Source organism: Pelobates fuscus, chromosome 1, assembly GCF_036172605.1.
Source record: "Pelobates fuscus isolate aPelFus1 chromosome 1, aPelFus1.pri, whole genome shotgun sequence".
NCBI classification, from domain to species: domain Eukaryota; kingdom Metazoa; phylum Chordata; class Amphibia; order Anura; family Pelobatidae; genus Pelobates; species Pelobates fuscus.
In genome coordinates, this window is record NC_086317.1 from 335,041,618 (window position 1) to 335,056,965 (window position 15,348).

The 15,348-nt window shown below is 36.0% G+C and overlaps 1 protein-coding gene across 1 annotated transcript in view; it reads left to right on the plus strand.

The window, feature by feature from the left end:
- The window catches only part of NALCN (sodium leak channel, non-selective), a 550,494-nt gene that overhangs the window by 328,646 nt on the left and 206,500 nt on the right, over positions 1-15,348 (plus strand). The window lies entirely within an intron of this gene.

Sequence of the window (15,348 nt, forward strand, 5' to 3'; positions counted from 1 at the left end):
CTCTATTCCTCAATAATCGCGTGTAGATTAAATATGATAATGATGGACATAATCCATAGGGACCAGGTGGGTTTTATTTCTAAACGTTCCTCGGTTTACAATGTCAGACGTTTGATAGACGTAGTGGACTGGGCTCAGTCGAGGAAATTTCCCCTCCTGATCCTGTCTTTAGACGCAGAGAAAGCGTTTTACAGGGTCAGGTGGGATTTCCTCGACGCGGTCCTAAAAGTTTTTGGTTTCTTAGGGAACATAGGAAGAGCAATAATGGCTTTATATTCGACTCCCTCTGCAAAAGTCTTGGAGGCCGGATTTAGTTCAGATTTTTTCTCGTTGAGAAACGGAACAAGACAGGGCTGTCCGCTTTCACCACTTATTTATTTAATGATAATTGAACCTTTAGCAGCCGTAATAAGGAAAAATGAAGCAATAAAAGGCCCTAGTGTTCAAAATGATTGTATTAAATTAACACTGTACGCTGACGACGTTGTTTTAACTCTAGCAGATCCTCTTTTCAGAATGTAGAATGGCTGTAGAGTGAGAAGTTAGTATGTCAAATAGATGCAGTTTAAGTGATGTGCACTTGGTTTTAATAGTCCATAGAGCTGACACAGATATGTCTCATGACAAAATACTATGGTTGAAATATTTAAAATATAGAGCATAGAACTGTGGCAAAACATAGTAAAATAGCATACTAGCAAAACATAAAATCAGAATACACAGCAGATGATTAGACAAGATGTTTGAGTATCCCAAATATACAGTTTTGCTCAAATGTTTTGCATACCCTTGAAGAAATTGTGAAATTTTGGCATTGATTTAGAAAATATTACCGATCAAAAATGTATTTTATAGAAGGATAGTGATCATTTGAAGCCATTTATTATAACCTTTGTTTGGCTCCTCTTTAAATCACAACGATAACAGAAATCACCCAAATGGCCCTGATCAAAGGTTTACATACCCTTGAATGTTTGGCCTTGGCCTTGACATACAAGGTTAAAATAGCAATTAAAGGTTAATTTCTTACACCTGTGGTTTTTTTTAAATTGCAATTAGTGTCTGTGTATAACTAGTTAATGAGTTTGTTAGCTCTCACGTGGATACACTGAGCAAGCTAGATACTGAGCCATGGTGAAAAAAAAGAACTGTCAAAAGACCTGTGTAACAAGGTGATGGAACTTTATAAAGATGGAAAAGGATATAAAAATATATCCAAAGCCTTGAAAATGCCAGTCAGTACTGTATCAATTCAGGTATCTTTTGATGCCAAGGCCAGGTAGACCAAGAAAGATTTCAGCCACAACTACCAGAAGAATTGTTTCGGGATACAAAGAAAAACCCACAGGTAACCTCAGGAGAAATACATGCTGCTCTGGAAAAATACAGTGTGGTTGTGTTAAACCAAAATGAGCTGCATGGTCGAGTTCCCAGAAAGAAGCCTGTACTGCACCAATGCCACAAAAAAAGCCCAGTTACAATATGCCCTACAACATCTTCACATGCCTCACAGCTTCTGGCACACTGTAATTTAGAGTGACAAGATCAAAATAGAGCTTTATGCTCACCACCATAAGCACTATGTTTGGAGAGGGGTCAAGAATGCCTATTGTGAAAAGAATATCATCTCCACTGTGAAGCATGGTGGTGGCTCACTGATGTTTTGGGGGTGTATGAGCACTAAAGGCACGGGGAATCTTGTGAAAAATCTTGTGTTGTCAGAAAATACTGGCAGACAATTTGCATTCTTCTGCACAAAGGCTGCGCATGGGACACCCTTGGACTTTCCAGCATGATCATGACCCTAAACACAAGGCCAAGTTGACCCTTCAGTGGTTACAGCAGAAAAAGGTGAAGGTTCTGGAGTGGCCATCATAGTCTCCTGACCTTAATATCATTGAGCCACTCTGGGGAGATCTCAAATATGCAGTTCGTGCAAGACGACCAAAGACTTTAAATGACCTGGAGGAGTTTTGCCAAGGTGAATGGGCAGCTATACCGCAAGAAATAGGGGCGTCATAGACACCTTTTGCAAAAGACTGCCCACTGTCATTAATGCTAAAGGGGGCAATATGCAGTATTAAGGACTAAGGGTATGCAGACTTTTGAACAGGGGTCATTTCATTTTTTTTTCTTTGTTGCCATGTTTTGTTTTGTTTTATGAATGTGTCATTCTGTTATAATCTACAGTTGAATATGAATCCCATAAGAAATAAAAGAAATGTGTTTTGGCTGCTCACTCATGTTTTCTTTAAAAATGGTACATATCTTACCAATTCTCCAAGGGTATGGAAACTTTTGAGCAAAACTGTACATTGCTGTATTTATTGACTAAAAGTCCTGAGCACTATAAAGTAAAGGTAACTTGGTAAACATCTATGATTGGGTGTCATGTACTTCACCATAAACTATGATTATGTGAGCCAACATGGCCTTTAAATAGACAATGTATTTTTTTATACAACATCATAAAACCTGTGAATCATTTTCTTTGTGATAATTGTCACCTGTGTCCTTCTATGTCTTAATTGATGAGATTATCAAGCTATATTTGTCTTGAAAACAAGTAGATCTGGTGATCTCAGTGATGGGTTTAGCAAACCTTATATGAATTGGAGGTAGTTACATGTTCATTTATGTGAGGTGGAGTATAGCTCAAAGACTGAATAAGCATATGTTTTCTGAAAGGACCACTCCATATACATAAAGCATTTCAGCTTCTGTGAAGAGTGTGTCATCTTTTTTTCAGTTTACAACAAATGCAAATTTAAGTAGAAATTGGAAAATTAACCTAGTTACACCCCCTCGGCTGTCAATCACACAAACTCTGCTACTTCCGGTTTCTTTAGCTCAGTGGAGCTAAACACAAAAGGCAGCAATTGCCCAGAGCATCTGTCTTGTAGAGACTTCTCATTGAGCTCCATTGGGAAGTCTGTGGTTGGACAGCACAAAAAGTCTGTGTGCGATAAGGAGGTGTCAGCTTGTAAATGCTTCAGACAAGATATCTGGAGCTTTTGTAAGCTGTTTTAGATATACACCAATACAAATACATAATTAAATGAATGCATATTTTGCTTGGGTTTATGTGTATTAAGTGGTTATGTTTATACATTTATTTTTATTTGGGCAGTGGAATGTCCCTTTAAAATGGATGGAAACAAGTAATAGTTGGCAGTGAACCACAGTCAACACATTTTAATATTTCTGCTATTCAGTACAGTTGCTAAGACAGTAGTTGCTAAGACAGTTTAAAACCTAGCATGTAGAAATTGGTTGTTATATTAAAGGGCACCGTAACAACTTCATCAGTATGAAGGTGTAATGGTGTGTCTACACCATTACAACTTCACCATCATTGGTGCCAGCTTACCTTTAGGGGTTAATACATTCATGAATTGTTTAACCACCAAGTCTTTTCTCCTGCACCATTTATCTCTCCCCCATCCCCCACTTTTCTCAGATTCATCAAACAGGAAGCCTAGGACAAGGGTGCTGCTGATTGGCTAAGAGTTAACCTGACACTCTAAACCAATCAGTGGCTCCCTATTTAAGGAACAACTTGAGAAATACATGTATGTCTTTCAAACTATTTTTATGAATCAGAAGCTACTGATTGGCTTGTAGGATCAGTTGATGATCTCAGCCAAGGCTTCCTTTTTAACAATCTGAGAGAAGGCTTTGCGGTTAAATAGTTCAAGAATGGTTTAACTCATAAAGATAAGCCTGCACCAGGGATCTGCTAGTACCATAATAACATAATTCCAATGAAGGTATTTGGTGCCCAGAGTGTTTGAAAATAATAATGTTTTGTTTATTATAGTTCAGAATATTATACAATATTGTAAAGCTGGCTTTTAAATTAACATTTCAGGAAAAAAACACATTTTTAGTACAACAGAATCATTTATTATAATCCCAAATGAAAAAATATATTTTCATGCATCTGTCAAACACTTGGCTTCATCACGTGAATACTAAGCTTTCTGCCAAATAGCATTAGATATATGAAGAGGAGACACAGTGCCATATAAAATGTTTGCCTGTGGGAAATGAATATATTAAAAAAAAGAAAAGAAAAAAGGAACAGTAGTGTTGTATGATTTTATATCTCAGTTTATACATGTACATTATAGCTAGGCTACTCGTTTAACAACAATTTGCTATGTAATTACTCCCACTTAGCTGTCAAAAATGGTGGGTGGTTTTAAGCTTAAATGGCAAACTGGTTATGTCTTCATCATTTTTTAGGATGTTATTTTCTTAAAGACTGAATTATTAGTGTCTATAAGTAGTGCAGGTGGCAAGAAAATTGTCTAGAAGCTGTAGAACACTTCTGCAAAAGATCATTTTTATTTCAAGATAAATACAAATGTCACATTATGACTTTTAACTATTTCTATGCAACGAAATATGCACCAACACACACAGAACTCAAATTGTTATTGCATCATTAATAAATCATGCCTAGAAAATTGGACCATGCGGATTGGGCATTTTGCATCTGTACTTATCACATCCAAATTATTTTCTATAGCAATCAAATCCCAGGTTGCCAGCATTCGCAGGTGTGTAAAATGTTTAATTTCCTTTAGTTACTTATAATTTTCAGTTTCCAGATACATATAGTTTGGGTAAATTGATGTGTAAATGTTACTAAAATCATTATCTGGATCTCTAAAAAGGCAAAAAAAAAGCTTCTCTTTTCCCCACACATTATGATATTCTTTTTAGTCCATTGATGAACACTACACACTTTTCTAATTTATTTTGTTTGCAATTACCCTGTAAAGTTTCTTACTAATGATGGGCTTGTTACCTGTGTGTTTCTTGCCATTATAGCAAAAATTATAGCAAAAATGCACAAAGCTGACAATATATGGCTATATTGCTGGTCAGAAGGTTGACATTTTGACCTTATCTCAGGTTACAATAAATGCTTTACTATAGAAGGGTGCTTGAACATTGTGCTTTGGACAAATTTGCTGTTTTGGAGGGGATCAGAGACTCTTGCTACTATTAAATTCACTGTGAGCATTGTAAAATCCAAAAGTAAAATGTAAACTGCTGTACACTATTACCAAAGTCAGCACTGGAACTGCTGTCCTTGTCCTCTCCTTCTTTTTTCCTGATTTTAATCCCCCAGTATCATAGTACATAACTCTGTTACCCATTCTTATCCTGCATATTGTCTGACTGTGTGCCTTTCCTACTTCAATTATGATGTCGTACGCTGTCATCTGATGTCCTCTTATATTTTTGGTGTCCTGTGTAAATTCAAAGTGACTGAATCCATGGCATCATTTGGACATCGCACTGCATTTATGTTGCTCAAAATTTTGTTTTTGTCACTGTTTTTTGGGTGTTTGACCCTGGATTTGTTTATTACTACCTGTATTCCTGACCTTGGCTCAGATTTTTTTTCTATTGTCACTGTAATCCTGACCTTGATTGTCCTAACTTTTCTCTACCTTTCATATCCTAATGCTATGTCAGTTTTTGCTTCCTCAACATGCTCCTGAGAACCAAACCCATTAACTTGTGTCCTCTTTACTGAACATTTTGTTCACATGCATCTCCTTTTATTCGTTTGAGCTACTCTATCAATCACTGCTGTATTGTAGAAAGGACATTGATATGTCATGTGATAGGCAATGATGCTAGGAACTTCCTCTTCATTTTCATAAAAATGGAAAGAAATTGGAAGACAATTTTTTTCCCTGGTTCCCAGGAGGACATGTATTCCTTTTTTTTTTTTTTCAATGTTTCAATTTTTCTTGATAACATTTTTCCCTTTGTTTTACAAAACAACAAATTTATATTTCATATCAAAAGTATTTGTACATCATATGACATAATGAATGGATTAAAAATCTAAATACTCCATCAGTATGTTCTCATTAACATTGCAAAAGTCTTACATTAACATATTCCAAGATGAGTACAACATATGACAATCAAACAGCAATAGTGTGTGTTTGGAATCAACTCTAACAATTGCAACTTAATATAGTTTATTTTAATTCAATACTATATTATTTTGGGGCGTGGGTGGGAAGGAGGTGTAGGAGGTTTAGAAGGGGAAATTTCTCTTTATTATACAAATTTTTAACTTACGAAAAATAAAAGGTATGGAGAGATAAGTTGTAGCTAACGGATTGAGACCCCTAGGTTGTTCTGGAGGCTTTACCCATAGCAAATCCAACATCTGATAGGGATTCAATATCACCTGCTCTGTTTTGTACCATAAAGGTGTATCTGTTTGTTTTAATAAATCAGCCGTTTGTGCCAAGACTGTGCCAAGACTGTGCCAAGAACACCCAATCCACCCTCTGTCATGCCAAAACGCATTGAGGTAAATTAAACCCTCTGTGGTTTTTTTTCCAAATATGGGCATTGATTAACCTCTGAAATCTAGTTAAAATGTTAAAATTTATTTGGGGATTAACATAGGTATGGTACAAAATAAAAATAAAATTTTAGGCAATAATATCATCTTCACCAAATTTATACGGCCCATCCAGGAATTTCTCCCACCCTTCCAATGGTCAAATTTTTTTTGAAATTCATAAAATAAACTACCAAAGTTGGCGTCTATCATATTTTGCTTGGAAGTAGCCAGTTGAATTCTCAAATACATTAATGTATCTCTTCTCCATTCAAATGGGTATACTGCAGCAAATAGTTCCTTAATACTTCTAGGTAAATGTATCGGCAAGACTTGAGTCTTAACAAGATTATTCTTGTAATAGGAAACATCTCCATAATGTGTAAGTAATTTCATTATTGCTGGCAATGAAGTGAGTAATGAGAAGGAGGACATTGTCCGCAAATAAAGTAATTTTTTTAGAACCGATTTGAGTTCCAACACCTTTTATTTCCTGTGATTGCTTTATATGTTGGATGAAGGGTTCTAAAGCTAAAATAAAAATCAGAGGCGAAAGGGACACCCCTGCCGCAACCCATTTGTGATGGAAAACCTTCGTGAGACAAACCCTGTAAGGACTATTTTCGCAGTCGGGGTCGAATACAATGATAAGACACCATTCATAAATCTAGCCGGTAGCTTAAATTTTTCCAACACCTTTTTCCAACACCGAGGCCATTTACCACCAATGTAGGCAGTCAAAAGCCTTCTCGGCATCAAGTGCTAGAATCAGTCCTTGCTTCTCCTCTCTCTTCATAATTTCTATTAAATCTAAAAACTTCCTAGTATTATCCCCTACCTGTCTTCCTGGGACACAAGCTCTGGCATTAGAGGTTTTATCCTTTGAGCCATAACTTTGGCAAATAGCTTCGTATCTGCATTAAGATATCGGGCAGAGATTCACACAGCTTATCGGAGGTTTGCTGGGTTTTGGAATAGTGATTATATTCGCTTCTAACATCTACCGGTGTATATAGCCTGTATCTAAAATGATTTTTTAAAAGGGCAGTTAAATGAGGAATTAGAAGCTCACTAAATTTGACATAATAGGAGGAAGAGAATCCATCAGGTGCTTTATATCTTGAGGTATCAAGTAATGCCCTTTGGACTTCTTCTTATGTAAACGGACTATCTAACTTTTGCCTGTATTAAAGTTATCTGTGGCAAGTTTACATTTTCTAAAAAATTGATCTATTGTTTGCTGTGTGGGTTGTACCGCATCTTTATCTTGTTCTAAATTATACAGTTGCTCAGGGGAGTGGGACCCACCTAGGGGGGTCTGCCTTGACGTTGACAGGCGGGCGTTCCTTCCAGTGGCCATTGGAGTTACTAAATTACCTCCATTTGTTTGGGTATACATGGGGATTTGGGAGAGAGCGGGGGGTAACTTTTTCTTTGGTTTTTACTGTTTGTATGGTGGCTGATGTGTAGTGTGGTCGTTGCTGATGCCCAGGAGTGATGGGAGTGAGCGCATGACTTATCTTTTTGTATTTGTATTCACTTTTTGTATCACACAACTTTGTTACAACGCTGCCGCCCATCCCATGTGTTTACAGTTAAATCCTCCCTCTCATAATATTGTCAAGTGCTACGGAATCTGTTAGCGCTATTTAAATGGCAATAATAATAATAATAATAATAATAATAATAATAATAGAATAACAGCAAACTAGATAGAGAAGACTCAAAGCCAGCCTAATAAAACAGAGCATTGTTTGTATCATAAAAAAGTCTGAAACCCCATGAACCTTACACAATGAAAAAGTGTATATTTTGTATTTATTTAATTCTTTGAAATGTATCAATGTTCGTATTATATGCATATTCGTTTGTCACATAGTACAATCCACATAGAATACAAAACAGATTTATTCTGTACAATAACAAACAACATGGTGTTCTACATGTATCATTGCATGAGGTAGTGCATAAAATATTTAGCTAGGTAATTAAGTGAAATGAACATAAGTGAACATGTTTTACCAATAAGGGGAAAAAAATTATAAGATGGAGGTCAAGGCGACATGCGGAGAGGTCCAAGGTCCAAAGTGTTTTGCCAAGTAGTCATAATGCTGTAGTTGCTTTGTAGTGTTACATACATTTGTCAACATTTTGCACCTCCTGTATATAGTGCTTGGCTTGGTATAGACTTGTACAATTGCAGATATATTGGTATAGGCAGAGCTGTTGGAGCTTTGTTGACTTCAGTTAACTGGTGGTGGGTTAGTCATTTTTCCCATTTCTCCCAAGATATTTTCCAATAAGTGATCGATGCAAAAAATGTCCTCGCCATGTTTGACCCAGTTTCAACTAATGGCCATTAGCGCCCATAATTATATGATACATAAGGTATTTCATATTTAAGAAAAGTGGTGCAAAGGATAATATTGTAGACTATGAGGGAGGGTGATGCCCATTCTTCAGCGTATCAAATTTACTGTTTCTTTCCAAAAGCCTATTATTTGGGGGTATGACCACCATATATGTGTCATAGTGCCTACATCCTTACATCTAAAGCAACTGTCGGATGCTCTGGGTCCCATGTGGGTAAAGAGTGTTGATACTAGGTACCATCTGTAAAGCAACTTTTAAGCTAATTCCATGTGGGAGTATTTATTTTCCACTACTGTTCGATGAGTGTCACCCCCAGGTCTTTTTCCCATGCTTGTATAAACGAGTGTGACTTAATGTCACTGTGAACATCATTATTATTATTTTATTATTTATATAGTGCCATCAGATTCCATAGCGCTGTACAATAAATGTTGGCTACTTTGTCCTTAAATTTTAAATTCACTTTGAATTGTCCATTTCGTGAGTAGCCCTATGAGAGATTTAACATATATACATAAAATTCTATACATTTCCTTATAAGAGTTTTTTTTTGTTTAGTTGCTTTGCAATTTTCTGAAATTGCTTTCAAAACGGTCATCTCCCGAGGGCTGCTTTTAGGGGCAATATTATGGGCGCAAGAGATTAGGCATCTCCTGGGACTACTAGTTGCAACACCTTAGGTGTCCATGGGACTAGAACACTAAAAGGATGAATTATTAGTTTGTCCTGTTGCAGTTGCTAATATAAATGTATTATTACATTACATTTGTTTCTGTGTTGATCCATAAAAGTTGCAGTTAAGGTTAAAAATGTGGGGGCATCCTTTTTAAGTAGACTTTTAATTTTATACCATATTGGTGACAAGCAAAGGAAATCTGGTTCTTGCTTGAGTTTACTACAAAGGGTTATTTCCATGATTCTACCTGTATACATGTGCCTCAACTGAATGGGATATAAAATCACCTTAGTACTTAACTATCTTGCCCATTATTTCACATCTCTTTGAGCTTTTCCTCATTTGTATAATTTAATATAATTGATTTTTTTTCTGTTTGTCATTTGTACATTATAATAAAACAGATTAGAAGAAACTAATTGTATCAGTATAAAACTGAGCAGAGTTTTATCATTCATGAAAATGAATATATTGAGTGTATTTGAATTATCCATATTTCTGTTCTTAATTTAATTTATCCTTTAGAAATCTTTTCATATATTCTAACTCCTTTTTTCCTTTCTGTAACCTATTGCACAATGTTACATAATTACATAGTTACATAGCTGAAAAGAGACTTGCGTCCATCAAGTTCAGCCTTCCTCACATGTGTTTTTGCTGTTGATCTAAAAGAAGGCAAAAAAACCTAGTCTAAAGCGCTTCCAATTTTGCAACAAACTAGGGAAGAAAATTCCTTTTGACCCCAAAATAGCAGTCAGGTGTCTCCTTGGATCTAGCAGCTATTCCCCCACTAATTATAAATTCTATCCCTGTATGTTATGTTTTTGCATGTATTTATCCCCCCCAAAAAAACAATCCACATAGGATGAAAATTAGTGGTCTGATTACAGTCCCACATATTGAACGCCACATGGACATTGTAACAACTAAATTTAATTTTTTTGTGGAAGAATTGATAAAATATTTAATCTCAAAAATTGCTCCACTTGTACTGCTTTTAAAAACTTTAATAGATTTTGGGAGATGCTGACACATCTTACAATGCCCATATTTAAAAAAAAAACCATTTGGTCTAGAGATATAACAAGCAGGAATCTGCTTCTTCATGGTAGGTAAAACACTGGGTGCTAAAAATGATTTAAAATTCCTTGCTTTATTATTAATAACCGTAGTCCCCTCTGGTAAATATTTTTCAATACATTATTCAGTACTATCCTGTAGTAATACTGTCCAGCATTTCTGTAGTGCGTTCTCTATCCACTTGAATTTCTGACTGTATGGAGTTTTCAAAGCTAAATTAAAATTCCGTTCACATTTTATTTTTTTTATGTACAATTGGATTTGATCTTTGGTTTAATACTTGACGACTCTTCTCCTTTTCTTGATTCCCATTTGTGTCATACAATTCTCATCCTTCATGCAATTCCTACTGATCCTCTTGAATTGTTCTTTAGGAATGTTGTTGAGCCAGTTACAATGCTGAGTACTTTTAAAATCATTGTAACTATTTTTGTCCTTGGGTTTAAAATAAGTCCTACTGAAAATACATCCATCTTCTATAAACAGTGAACTATCTAAACCAGGGCTGTCCAACCTGCGGCCCCTCAGATGTTGCTGAACTACAACTCCCATGACTCCCTGGCTATCTGTTTCATTGAAAGAATCATGGGAGTTGTAGTTCAGCAACATCTGGGGAGGCGCAGGCTGGACAGGCCTGATCTAAACCATTAATACAGGTTTCATAAATCTCTGGGATAAACTTAATGTCTAGATCATTCTTATTAGTATATGTTAAACATTGTAATATGCTAGCCTTTGGACATTCCCAAATTATAATGACTTCAAGCGAGGTTTGCAGTCCAGCCATGCTCAACTTGGATATAACTATCCTCCAACATTGCCATTAACAGGTTGGCATACCAAATCAGTAACTAAAATTGGTCTTGAAATAAAAAATAATTGTGGGTGAGGATAAAACTTATACAATCTAAAACAAAAATGTAACTGAAATGTAATTTATTCAGTAACTGTGGGATCCTCAAATGTTGCAAAAACAACATCACTCCTTTGGCATAATCATTTAAAAAACACCCTTTCCGTATTATTTAGATTGTTATAATGGAATCTCTTATGTTCTATCCTCTCAAATTCCTTTAAATGTGGAGTTGTGGAAATCATATATGCTGCCCAATGATTCTTATTAATTAAAGACTGAGATTTTATTCCAAGTCTGGCAACTCCCGTTGTTTACATTTTTTTTTATCAACTAATAATAATTTGCACCTTTAATTACGAATCTTAGAAAATACATTGTTTTATTTTGGAAAGAGCTTTACTTTAAGAACACATGAAAACTAAATGTGAAAGATCCATGGAAAATATTTTACAGCCATTTTACTGTTTATAAGTTCAAAACTGCAATGTTTTTAATATATATTTTTATTATTATTATTATTACAATTTAATTTATATATTTTTTTACTATAATGTAGTGAATAATATTAGCGAGGTGAAATTGGATATTTTTCACCTGCAACAAAAATTAAAAAGAAACAACTTTTATCAATGGCTCAGTACCTAAGGCTTATAAAATCCTTTCAATGAACTCAACTGTGTTTAAAGGTTTAATTGCAAATGTAACTTTTCTTCATGCATTGTTGATTAAGAATAGAAAAGACTCTGCTTTATTAGAATTGTATAAGCCGAAGTACGTTTACCTCCAGAATTATACTATGCCTATGTTTTTCAGTTTTTGTATGATTTAGGAAAAATGTTGTCTACATAAATCATTTTAACCCCTTCTCAACCAGAAAATAGTTTATCCTACTTAATAGTTAAACTATTACACAATTAATGCTATTTATGTTTTAACAAAGTATAGAACAAAAATAGGTACATTAGTTTTGGTAATTTTCATTTTTTCCGTAGGGTTTTGCCAACAAACTAAGCTAGAGGCACCCAGACCACTTCATCTCATTGAAGTGGTCTGGGTGCCATGTCCTAGAAGTCTTACGCCTGAAACTGTGAACATTGGTCTTCTGCAGCTAAGCAATGTTTACATTGCAGAAATAATATGCCCCTAGTGACTGTCACGATGACAGCCACTAAAGGCACATCTGTCCAAATAGCCATGTGAAATTTGGCAATTTGAATCAGATGGTGTCATAGAGACGATTTAATTGGCTTAAAGCAGAGTTTTGCGACATCTATGCTTTAGACTCCCAGTTTTGTTCCCGTGGGGAAAACATTAGAATTGCTGAGATCATCAAAACATATGCTTTGAGCCAAGGAGTCAGCACCACAGCAACGTAGAAATGTTATATAAACTCGCCTGCCTTTCTCCTTCACACATGGGGAGGTGCTGTACTCTAGCTAGTTAGCAGGTCACTATAGGGTTAGGAATACATCTTTGTATTCATAGTGTTCCTTTAATGGTACTCAGTCTAATTTTATTATTATTGCTATTTATATAGCGCCAACAGATTCCGTAGCGCTTTACAATATTATGAGAGGGGATTTAACTATAAATAGGACAATTACAAATAAACTTACAGGAACAATAGGTTGAAGAGGACCCTGCTCAAACGAGCTTACATTCTATAGGAGGTGGGGTGTAAAACACATTAGGACAGGAATTTACAATCAAATAAGGTGGGCTGCCCTTTAGGAGAGGGCAAGAGACAGGTATGTGAGGTAAGGGTTAGTCTTGGAGGCCATAAGCTTTCCTAAAGAGATGGGTTTTAAGGCACTTCTTAAAAGATGCAAGACTAGGGGAGAGTCTGATGGCGGTAGGCAGGCTATTCCATAGGAAGGGAGCCGCCCGCGAGAAGTCCTGCAAGCGCGAGTTGGCCGTACGAGTGCGGACAACGGACAGGAGGTGGTCACGGGCAGAGCGGAGAGACCGAGAAGGGACATACCTATGGATCTGTGAGGAGATATAAGAGGGGCTAGAGTTGTTCAGTGCTTTATAGGTGTGAGTTAGTACCTTGAATTGACTCCTATAGCATACAGGAAGCCAATGTAAGGACTGGCAGAGGGGTGAGGTGTGAGAGAAACGACTAGAGAGGAAAATCAATGATTTAATGAACAGAAGACAATATACAAGAGAAACTATTTGAATGTGTTTGGTCGTAGCTACACCATCTCATTGTCATATCAATCCTATTTTTTTTTACAAAGAATTGGAGTGCTTTTACATAAAAATAAATGTACTTAGTTCAGGTACACCATGGTCACAAATATGTGCATTGTACTTTTATCAATGTACTAGGTACACATTAATCCTAATAACCAAACAAAAAAAAGGTTGAAATGTGCTTTTGCTTTAATATATTTATCAGGTGGTAGATATAGAAGCCTTTGACACACCATAACCAAAATATAATAGATAGTTGGGTGAAAAGATAGTGATTGGTCACAAAACCAGTGCAGGCAAGCCACTGCCCTTAGGCTACTCCCAACCAATATACATAAAAAACAGAAATCTGACATCAAAATCAGAAAACAGGGCGCCACAGTCACTTGGAATAAATAAAACTGAAATAGGAGATTACCAAAGATAGAAGAAAAAGGAAGAAACAATCTGTGGAAATAAAAAAGTCCACTTTATTAACAAACAATAGCACACAATAGTGCAAAATCACAAAATATATCAAATTAAATACATAAAAGACCAAAAATTGGTCCAGAGCCCCTAAGTACAGCAGCTTCAATCATACAAGTGATGATGGTAATAGTGCAAGAGCTAAAGTGCAGAGGTGCAGAAAACCATAACACTCCTCCACAATCTAGAGGCAACACAATGCACAAATCATGCTCTATAATATAGAATAAAAAATAATACACAAGTAGAAACAGAAGACTGCTATACTGAAATTGCAGGGCTCGGGTAAATGCTCAACGCGTTTCGTCAATGCCGACTTCCTCAGGAGCTTCTGAATCCTTCCTGGTTCTTGCTTCTTTCTAATCCGCCGGTCCTGGTGTTCTTTATTGATTGCGCATGCGCAGATTGCGTCCGGCGCACCGTCAAACATAATGACGTGCGACCGGCCGGTGTGGAATACAAATCAACTTTATGTGTATTGTACTCAGCCGTAAAACTGGCAAAACGCCACTTGGAGTGCTCGATATTCATGCGGTCCCCGTTCACAGACTGGCCGAATTAAAATCTGCATTCTAACAGAGTATAGCTAACCTCATAAATGAGATACAAATTGGACCAGGGAGGAAAAAGTATGGTGTACAAAATATACCTAGACTAGCTGTTTTGGCTATGAATTTTAAAATAAGGATTACATAGATTAAGCATATATTGTTTCAATGAAATATAAAATCGAAATTAAATAAATCAAACATATATTGTTACAATTGGTCCTAAGATGTATGTGAATTGCAAATCATTATATATGCGAATTCCAAACAGTGAAGAAATCATAAACGAAGGGGCATATAACTGTCATATAAAAAATACAGTGCGTTGTATAAATTTAAGTGGGAGAGTAGAATTTCTATATATATATACATAACCCGAAAGATCCTAACATGGCATGGTATGTAGATATAAAAACATCAATGTAAATATAATTATAGACCAAACTCAGATCTCAAACCATGCATCTTTATTGAAACAGAATCACCATTAAAAATCTTAAAAACTTCTAAAAAAAAACGTTAAAAATACTAAAAAATAGTAGGTGCGCCGGACGCGGTCTGCGCATGCGCAATCAATAAAGAACGCCAGGACCGGCGGATTTAAAAGAAGCAAGAACCAGGAAGGATTCAGAATCTCATGAGGAAGTCGGCATTGACGAAAGCGTTGAGCAATTACCCGAGCCCTGCAATTTCGGTATAGCAGTCTTCTGTTTCTACTTGTGTATTATTTTTTATTCTATATTATAGAGCATGATTTGTGCAT